This window comes from Aphis gossypii, chromosome 1 (assembly GCF_020184175.1).
Source record: "Aphis gossypii isolate Hap1 chromosome 1, ASM2018417v2, whole genome shotgun sequence".
Classification (NCBI taxonomy): Eukaryota; Metazoa; Arthropoda; class Insecta; order Hemiptera; family Aphididae; genus Aphis; species Aphis gossypii.
Window position 1 is genome coordinate 18,662,247 of NC_065530.1, and position 10,365 is coordinate 18,672,611.

Sequence of the window (10,365 nt, forward strand, 5' to 3'; positions counted from 1 at the left end):
TTAATAAAAAAACGCTTTTGCGTAAATTAAAAAAAAATATATTAAATTGTACATTATGCACTTTATCATTTGTATAATAGCTAATTTAAATATTTAATTACTTTTATACACACATTTTTATCGCAATATACTATACAATATACATGCATGATAATAATAATAATGGTTATATAATAGTACATTAATTACAGTGTTTGGTTGATTAATGATAAATTTATATTTATTATTTTGAAAGTGTAACCTGCAATCGTTGAATCACTGATACTATAGTTATATCTTTATTTTCATTATCTATAAAATTAATTTTAACTCTAATATAATTTTTGTCTCAAACTATATGATGAGTGTGTGTACCTACGTGAAACGAATTATATAATAAATATTTTTAATACTTAAAGTACATGCAATAATATTTACGATCGCACCAATTTGGATAGACAAAATTAAAAATATAGAAAAAATATTTTAAGTTATTATTTTATATATCACTTAAATTGTACATTTATTTAAATTTGGATTATTGGTACTTTATTATTAATATAGTTAGAACTATAATTATTGAATAATTGTTTGTTGTTTGTTAATTTAAAAATATATTTAAAATGCTTAGATTTTACAATTTTCATTATATTTCACTATTCTTTAGCTTTACAATGTTTTATTACACAATGAAAAACTGATTTTTCTTCACTCAGTTTTTAATTATTAATAATACAACAAAGTTTGGGAATTAATATTTTAGGTATTGATTTAAATACATATAAAAATTTCAGTAAAAGGAAATAAGAAAATCTTCTACATAATAATACAGAAAATATGACGATATAGATACTAATTAAAGAACAAAAAAATCAAATTAAATGTTTACACTGCAAAATGATAAATACATATCGTAGGTTATATAATTATTAGAAAATATATTTAAATCTTTACCTTAAATAAATTCAATTATACCTCTAAAACTATGGAAAACAAAAAAAAAATAATAATCTGTTCATTACCTGATATTGAATTATAAACCACAAGAGTTATACATTTTATGAATTGTTGATGGTTATAAACCTTAATTGTTCTTTTCTTCAAAAGAGTCATCTTATACTTACATATATTTATGCTAAAATTAGATTCAATAGTATGTATACATTACTATACTGTGTATATTAATACTATACTATGTTACATATACATATATATATACATGTGTATATATGTATACTATACTCTATTATTACAACAACGGCAATATAAATGTTCATTTGATTTCATCATAACTCTCTCTATCTCACTATATCCGGCTTTATATAATATATATAAATCCGAACACTTTCCAATTGAATAGATCAGGATTCTTCGAACAACCCGCAGAGATCTTCCGTGCTTATATACCTATGAGTAAACAGCCAAGCTGTATCTTGTATAAAAAAAAATCGCTTACCTGCCGTTTTTTCGTGGCCATCTGTCGGTAAAGTCATTATTTACTTCCGGCCATTTCGACAATAATTCGCCGACTCTTTGAACTAGAAAGTTGGTTTTGTTACATGGATGAGCTCGCGTAACGGTCTAAACGAAATATCGAACAAACACACTCGCACACACCCATTATATACACATCATATATATATATCGTATAATATATATCGCGTTGAGCTATTGAATAGGATACTGTATTACCTATCGGAAAAAAATAAACCGCTCTGGAAATAAGACTCGAGTTTAAATCTAATTGTGTGTCGGAAACTCGAGAGTGAATAAGCTCCCCCAGCTCGTGTAGTGGGTAAGGTATAAACACAACGGCCCGTGTCCACTTTTAACGTTTTCGCGTTCAATATTTTTTTTTTTTTTTTACAATAACATCCCTCCGCAGGTGAACCGAATATCCTGCAGGGTACCATAGTGTGTGCATCTCTCGAACGAATACGTCTTTCGTTTTATTTTTTCCCTTACGCGTACACCGCACTCCCATCACGCAGTAGTTTATTATTGTTTGCACGACAATCGATATATTACGCGTATACCTAACCCATATATACTTTCTCAAAAAATGCTAGTTTTTACGGATCTGCCACTGCGGAACAATGGAACGACTCGACATGTATTATAGGTATAATCTCGTATATTATACATACCTATTATATATAGTAAAACATCGTCGTCTTTTACAGAAAAAATTCTAAGCTCATAAATTGGTTTTTTGAGATTCATATTGTATAAAATACAGGATGAAATATTGTACTAGAGTCAAATAAGTTAAATTAAGTTTTTTCCAAACAAGTCTGGATAACACAGAAATTATTTTTTAACTTAGTATAATTTTAATAAACAATATTTTATATAATATTATAGTATTCTTTAGATCATCTATATATATTATATATATATATATATATTAATAAACTCAAAACAATGTAACAACACTCATGAGTCATTACCAAATTCATTTTTTATTATTATTAAACGTATATAACAGACTCATGTTGTACAATCTGTAAATACCTTATCAGTTGACTGTTGAATTTGATATTATTATGTTTCATTATAATGTATACTCGTATTATAATATACATCGGTTTAGGTACTATTTTAGTTGTTTATTTATATTCGTTTATATTAATTTCCATAAGTTGACCATTACTATTTAGTATCCTCACCAAAATAATATCTATTAAAAATATTTTTCGTTTCGCTCATTAAGTGCTCTCCGCATTGCTGAAACATAATAATATTAATAATATCGTAACACGGCTCAGTGAATAGGCCATTTAGGTACATTGGTATCGACGGGCCGCTCGGCTGGTGTACTTTAACCCCTATAATATAGTTGGTTAACATTATACCTACAATATACATCAAAGTATACGAAAAGTATAGTGCGTATAAGTAATACGATGGAATAATTATGTATTATATATCGTGCGATATAATATGTTTATAGTGGACTGTACTCTATTTTAAGTTTTTTGTTTTTAATTTTAAACTGACGACAAGGTAGATATTATACATAAACCTTTACTATTACCTACTATAGTAATTACTTGTCGTTGTAAATAAAACATAAACTAGATTTTGTTTTAAATGGAAAAATTATAATTACAGTTAATTATCTATATTTTTAAATTTAAATTATAAACAATATAATTTTGTAGTTTTGTGGTTTGACTACGCGTAGTAGGTCGGAAATTGTTTATTTATAGTTTCATTATAATCTTATGGATCTTCGATAAAAACAATCACTGATTATAAAATCAATTCTAAATATCATATATAATCATAAATAACTTTGATGTAAACGCATACGAATGATGAAATACAAACGTGATACTTTTGAAGCCGGAACATTAACTAAATCGAGCTGTCAAAAAGTGTTGGCGTATTTCATCGGTTGTCACTGTATCGTAGATCGATCATTTATATTTCCAGTAGAAATATATGCACTTTATACTGCTCTGTGATAGGAGTATTTATTTTTACCTTACCACTGCTTTTATTATTATAATATACGTGTGACATGCATGCAATGCACATAAGTTATTTTTTTCACATTATTATATTTTTTTGTAACCGACTTGCATAATGTTTAAAAATGTGTGATAGTAAAGTAAGATTGGAGCTGACCAACATATATTTAATCGATAGGTACTGTAAAAATTTACTAACAAAATAGTCGATAATAAAACATTTATAAAAACTAGAATCTTGACAATTTTAAAAATAATTTTATAACCTGCATGCTATATTATATTATTATAATACTTTATAATTTTTTTAAACCAACAAACACTTTTTAATTGTTTATTTTAAATGATTTCTCTTTCCACTCGAATCTCCGACTCTTATCGTTAAATATTTAATGTTGGGTTAAATAAACAATCGTCATCAACTATTTAATTATTCACTATAGTGAACCATTGAAAGATGGTTTAGTGATTCATTATTGGTCCATAACAATTTAGTGAATAATTTAGTTAATTCATTTGTAGCTACTAGTTATAAGTTTTTGAAGTAAATACGTGTAATAGCTATAATGAATTATATGTACAATTATTTTCATCTTATCATGATAAAGTATGAACCATAATTAATATTAAAAATAATTATGTATAATCGCTTTCGTTTTACGGACTATTAGATCTGTAATTAATAATTTATTATTGTTTATTCATCAATGTAAATACAAATTAGGTAGGTATGTACTATTCCATGTACATACTTACATACCTTCATTGCACTATTGTCAATAATATGTACTTCCAAACCTCCCAATACGATGTTATTTATTATTTTATGGTATTTTACAATTTTATAACGACTGAGTACAAACCGTACGAAAAAAAATATAATTTGAAAAACCGTGTGGGTGATGTAAATTCTATTAGATTACGATCCATGTGTGCAATTATAATATTACGTATTATATTATACTAGAAACATTTTATTATTCGTTGTTCAGTAGATATAAATATATATTTCTTTTGGTGGTTAGTTATATTTGTTTTCAATTTTCATGCAAGCCTTATTAAAATTATACAAACTATAATGGGTTGTTCGATGACTATACTATGATTCATTACACGCAACCCTTTTAAATAGATTCTGTGTGTCCAGTCCCAAAACTTAATTTCTCTATAATATATATGTCCACAGTTATATACAAAATATACACTAATATAATATGGAAACTTACAAAACGATGTCTCGCCATTGGCAGCTCATTAATTGAAAATAGGATTTTTGTCAAAGCGCATCCGTCCCGCATAGGAATTGTAAAGCACGAGTTAAATCAGCCCTGAGTCTATGTAGATTATATTGGTATATATATATATATATATATATTTAGAAGGTCTAGAATGAGAAAGCGAAGTTCAGGATCGGTTTCGGTTAAATGTTTTAATGGACAAGACGCGTTTGAGGGATTTTATCGACGGCTTTTGTCTCGGAAGTGCATGCGCGTGTGCTGGAGTCTCAGTGTGTGTGTAGATGTGTTCTATATGTATGAACTGTCAATTATTAAATCCTTAAAACCGTTAATTCCATCGACGTCTGCACCAGTATATACACTTTCACTGAATCATATTTATCCCGTCATTACAAATCATATATAGTGTTCACTAGATAACTAGTGAGAAACTGAAAAAGATATTTTCACGACACTATTCAATACTATAACTTTTTTAGGTTTGTGGCAATATTATATTGTTTCGGTAATTTCTTTAATAACAATAATCCTTGTTCACACCTTAAAGTCACAATAAATTAGGATTTTTGCAAAAACTGGTTTCTTAGATAATATTTTCATTTACAACGTTGAACATTTAGTACAATTATGTAATTAAATATAATTCAACTATGTATATGTGGTGGCTTATCACAATTTTATTTTTTAAGTTATAAGTATTAGAAATTATTGAGAAATAAGTTATAAAGAAAATTCATTTTGTAAAAAATTTAGTTTTTTTAACATAATGGTATAGTTATTACTGTATTATTAATCATGATATAATATTATAATTACTTAATATGTTAAATTTTCTATTATTATTAATTTATAGTTGATATGTACATTTATTAAAATATAATTTAATACCGTATCATGCCATCACAGATTGTTTGATACACACATATTATTACATTTAATACGTTAAAATAATAAATAATATTAACAATAGTGCTGTATATTATAATATAATATATAATAATAGTATATATTATAGTACAATATTATATTATTTATTCTATAGTTATAGGTACACATATTTATATACTAAATTTCACATCCATAAATCATATTTTATTTTCTATGCATAATTTAATGTTTTAACAAGGGTTTATCGACATTTGTAGTGCTTAAATAAAATGACTGACCAGATAAGTCTCAAATGCATGATACCAATGGGACATATTGAAAGTCTTCACTTGCATAGTTACATCTCACTAGAATAACGTGTCAATACAGCGATTCCTTTTTTCGTTGTGCTAAACGATTTTCGACGATGTTTAGGTAGATAGGAATTTACTCACAAGTTATAACTAAATCAAATAATATTTCACCTAAAATGAAATCATTTTATATCGCTATAACAGTCTCTTTAGCGTAGGTCTACAATATGGATCTCGCGTTTCTGAAATGTATATGGGCGGCCATTATATGCGTATTATAATATATTCGTTTTTAAAGAGTCTTCATCTGTGGGACGAGCCGTTGATGAGATACCACCAAAATATTTACTATACTTATGCATACGATGTGTGTTTTGTGTGTATGTTGCGTCACTCGGAGATGAGCGTGGATGGATACGCGTGATGACGCATGACAGGTCCAGGCGAGCGCGTTAATAAACATTCCATAATCGTTAACTCGCGCTGGTAAGTGAAGTGGAGAGACTGAGGGACCAGAGAAGAGGGTTACCGGAGAGAGATAGAAAAGAGAGGTTGAAAGGCACGCTTTAGACACCTATTTTGCTGCGGTTACCGCCAATACCACGCACGGTCCCAGAATTTGGTCCATCAATCATGTGCGCGACGCAGTAACTTTCCGATTACAAGAGATTTACGAGCAATTACACGCGCTGCTTCCATCCCTCCTCCCACCCCTCGGGCATGTCGTATCTCTCCTCTATGCCCATCTTCGAGCACTACCCCTTACCCAGCAAATACTACTCTCTCCGAATCGTCTCCTCGGCTCTCTCGCGTCTTCGTTTGAAACTGTTGGCACGCACAACACGTAACGATGATAAATGACAACTCGGGTGGTGTTCCGGGGTGGGATTCGTTGCGAAAAGCGTCACTGGTGGTGGTTTCACATGATCGTCCATATCATGATGTTATCGTTCAATAATATATTCAATATAATAATATACATTTAGTAATTTGTTCACCTATTTACTTTTATCGTCTGTTCTCAAGAGACACTTTCGTTTTCCCGCACACTTGTTTTCCGGTAGATATTAACGTTACCTCGATCTACTGACTCGTACTACTGACTCTGGATCTATACACTTTACACATCATCTATGTATCAAAAATAAACTGCATTTAATTTATTTGTATTATTATTTGTGTATTTAAAGTTGTACTTACGCTCACCGTTCACGATAGTGGTCTAATAACCGTGTTTACAATGGTTGCAAACGATTTCCTTTACTTAGTCGCAAAAGTTATTCTCTAATAAACCAGTGGATAGTATTTTACGAGGCGCTGAAAGTAACAAATTTATCTTCGTTTTCGTATAAACTTGCGACCCTATAAAGTAAAGAGCATTGTAAATATGCGGTTTCTGTACGACTCGACGATGATTCGATAACAATACAATAGTGGCTGATTATGCATTTCATTTTTATAAAACTTTTTCATTCATATTTTAACATACTCAAATATTGTCCACTTTGATTCGTCTTGTACATTTGACCGCCCGTCATGATCCATCTCAAACTATGATTGATTTTGTACCACATATGAATAGACGACAATCGATTATATAAAATGAACCTATAAGGGATGTATTACGCAAATGTAGATTTATTTTTTATTTTCATAAAAGTATAATCGAAAACTAATTCTTATATATCGTGTAGTTTTAATCTTTATAGATTAATAAATAATTATATTATTATTTATGGTCTATTATTAAATAAGTTTTTGATTAAAAAGCATTTATGTTTTTTTTTTTATCTTTCAAACGACAACATTATTGTATATGTCGTATTTCATTGTGAATTTTCGATTACGAGAAACAATAATAATTACTACGACTAGGATTTTAATGTCCTAAAAATCTCAAAAAATGTCTTTAAAAAAATTGTTGATAATAACATCCACTAAAATCTGTCAATATGGCCGTTAGCTTAATATATGTAATAACTTACGTTGTGTCCTCAGACTTAACAAGAATGAGTGCAAGACAGTTTCGTCATGTAAGATTTTTTTATATAATATTATATGGACACGTTATTTGACATATAGTTAGTTTTTGTTCTGACGTATGATAGAAAAACGCTATTTATTCTATTTAACTCTCGTAAACGCTAACGATAATTGTATAGTATTAAACACTTTTTGTGATTTGTTATAAAAAACAAATATCTCTTGAACGGAAACAAAGCTATTATCAGACGTGTCGAAGGTGATGATTAAAAAAACCCCGCTACTACGTGCTTACTTGAAGAATAATATTATTATATAATTCCAAATAAAAGTGCCTGTAAAGGTTGTTATGTACTTCGTAAACACTCGTCTCGTTCCAATCACCTTTAAAGCGCTCATACGAACACACTCTATTAACTTAAGCATAATATTAGCAAAGTCTTTTATAATTTATTCTAATTTAAACGTGACTTATTGTTGTTTTTAAAAAAAAATAATTCTTAGTATTGATTGTTCATACAAATATTATAATATGATGAACGATTGTTTGATCATTACTTGTAATACTCCTACGTTTATATATATATATATTTAAAACCGTTTGAAAATTCAAAAACTGATCTCTAGTGTTATTTAAATTTGTAAAATATCGTGAAATTTTAGAGATTTCATTGGGCCAAAAAAGTTAAAATATATATATTTCTGAGTACTTAACTAGATGATAGGACTAGTAGGTACCCATATATTTACAATTTATAGGTATTTATATATTAATATATAACCAACATTTATCGAAATATATGAATACATTCAGAGATTTATTAACTTATTGCAGTATGTTAACGAGTGTTGTATTCAGAAACACTTGAAATAAATAAATGCATACGTGTATATTTATTTCTTGTGCACAACCGCAAATATTGAATTCATTAAAACCTCAAGTTTAGTGGGGAGGGTATCAAAAAGCATACGTCCGTAAACCACGTGGGAAATCAGAATATTGTGGAATTTTCTTCAGTTTTATTTTATTATTATTATTATATAGTCAAAGACCTTTTAAAATACCCCGTCTGACTTTATTTCTCCCGTCTGAGACGTTTAACGGTTTGCGTACATCTGCGTACTAGCAGCTATGTATGCTAATGAAATACACTGATATGATGAAACTAACTTAATATTTTTTATCTAAAATAATGAACGGAAAAAGTTCATAATACTGTTGTGGTAGTTTTATCGAAATCCGATATAATATTACTAAATAAAAATACACAATAGTAGTTAAGGTAAAAACTATATTAAAAGAAAGATTATCAGATTTGTCTCAGTTTGCAATGCTGCAGATTAAACTTGTCATCGTAGAACTTCCGACGGTTCGCTTATCGTATAAATATAGGTGAATTAATGTCAAATCCAAAATAATCCTTCGAAACAGACGCAAGTGTATTATAGTGACTAAAGTTGGATATGCAGTACAAAACTGTATACATAATGTGATATGTCCAATATATGCAGTGGACCTAACTTTATTTTAATTGTATATTTTATTCATAGACACTTATTTATAGTAAGAAAAATTCCAAAATATCAAAATAATTACATTATGAAGTAAAAATAAAACAATTTTTTAAGATGTGAACTGTAAGTCCGTAAAGTAAATATCAATTTTATATTATTTTCTAATATAATTTTTAAAATACCAAAATATTTATAATACGTAGTCATTATCGATTACGTTGCAACGGAGTTGTTCATTTTAAATAACAGATACGTATACTCAACTAATACATCAATGACACTCTAGCTGTACTTACTGCAACTTTTCAATAAATCATATTATACTTCTCAAAATCAAAAAACGTTGTATTTGAATAGCGCATAAATGACTAAACAAATATAAATAATAATAATAATATAATGTATATTATTATATCGCATCCATAAATGCGTTGTTATGTACTGTTATTGAATGAAAAATCCTTCGAAGAAATTCACCTCAGTAAACTTTGTTTACGAGGAAAATACGTTAGTGAAACATCAAACAACCGTCATTGTAGATTAGAGAGACTCGCGTTAAGAATGTTAAACATATACATTAAATCATCGATTTTCCCTCTTTAATTTTGAAATATTGTTCTATATAGACAATGGACACTAATAATGATCACTTGCAGATTTTTCACAAATTTCGAATTTTACGGTACCGAAAATTCTTCCAATTTTCACATAATATTTTGCACAAAAAATATATTTTGGTCATTAGCATTTCGAATGATGTATGACTAAGTTGAAACAAATATTAAAACATGCAAACATTTTGTACTTATACACAATTTAATTTTAATAACTTTGGTGATTTTTTATGAAAATTCAAAATAATTAAATTCCTAAGAATTTACACATTACTACTACCCACTTTCATAAGTTGAAAAAAATTAAGTTATAATCCAATCACACCACCATATTATAAATTTTTATAGCAGTAGATGAAGTTAAAATAATTTACACTGC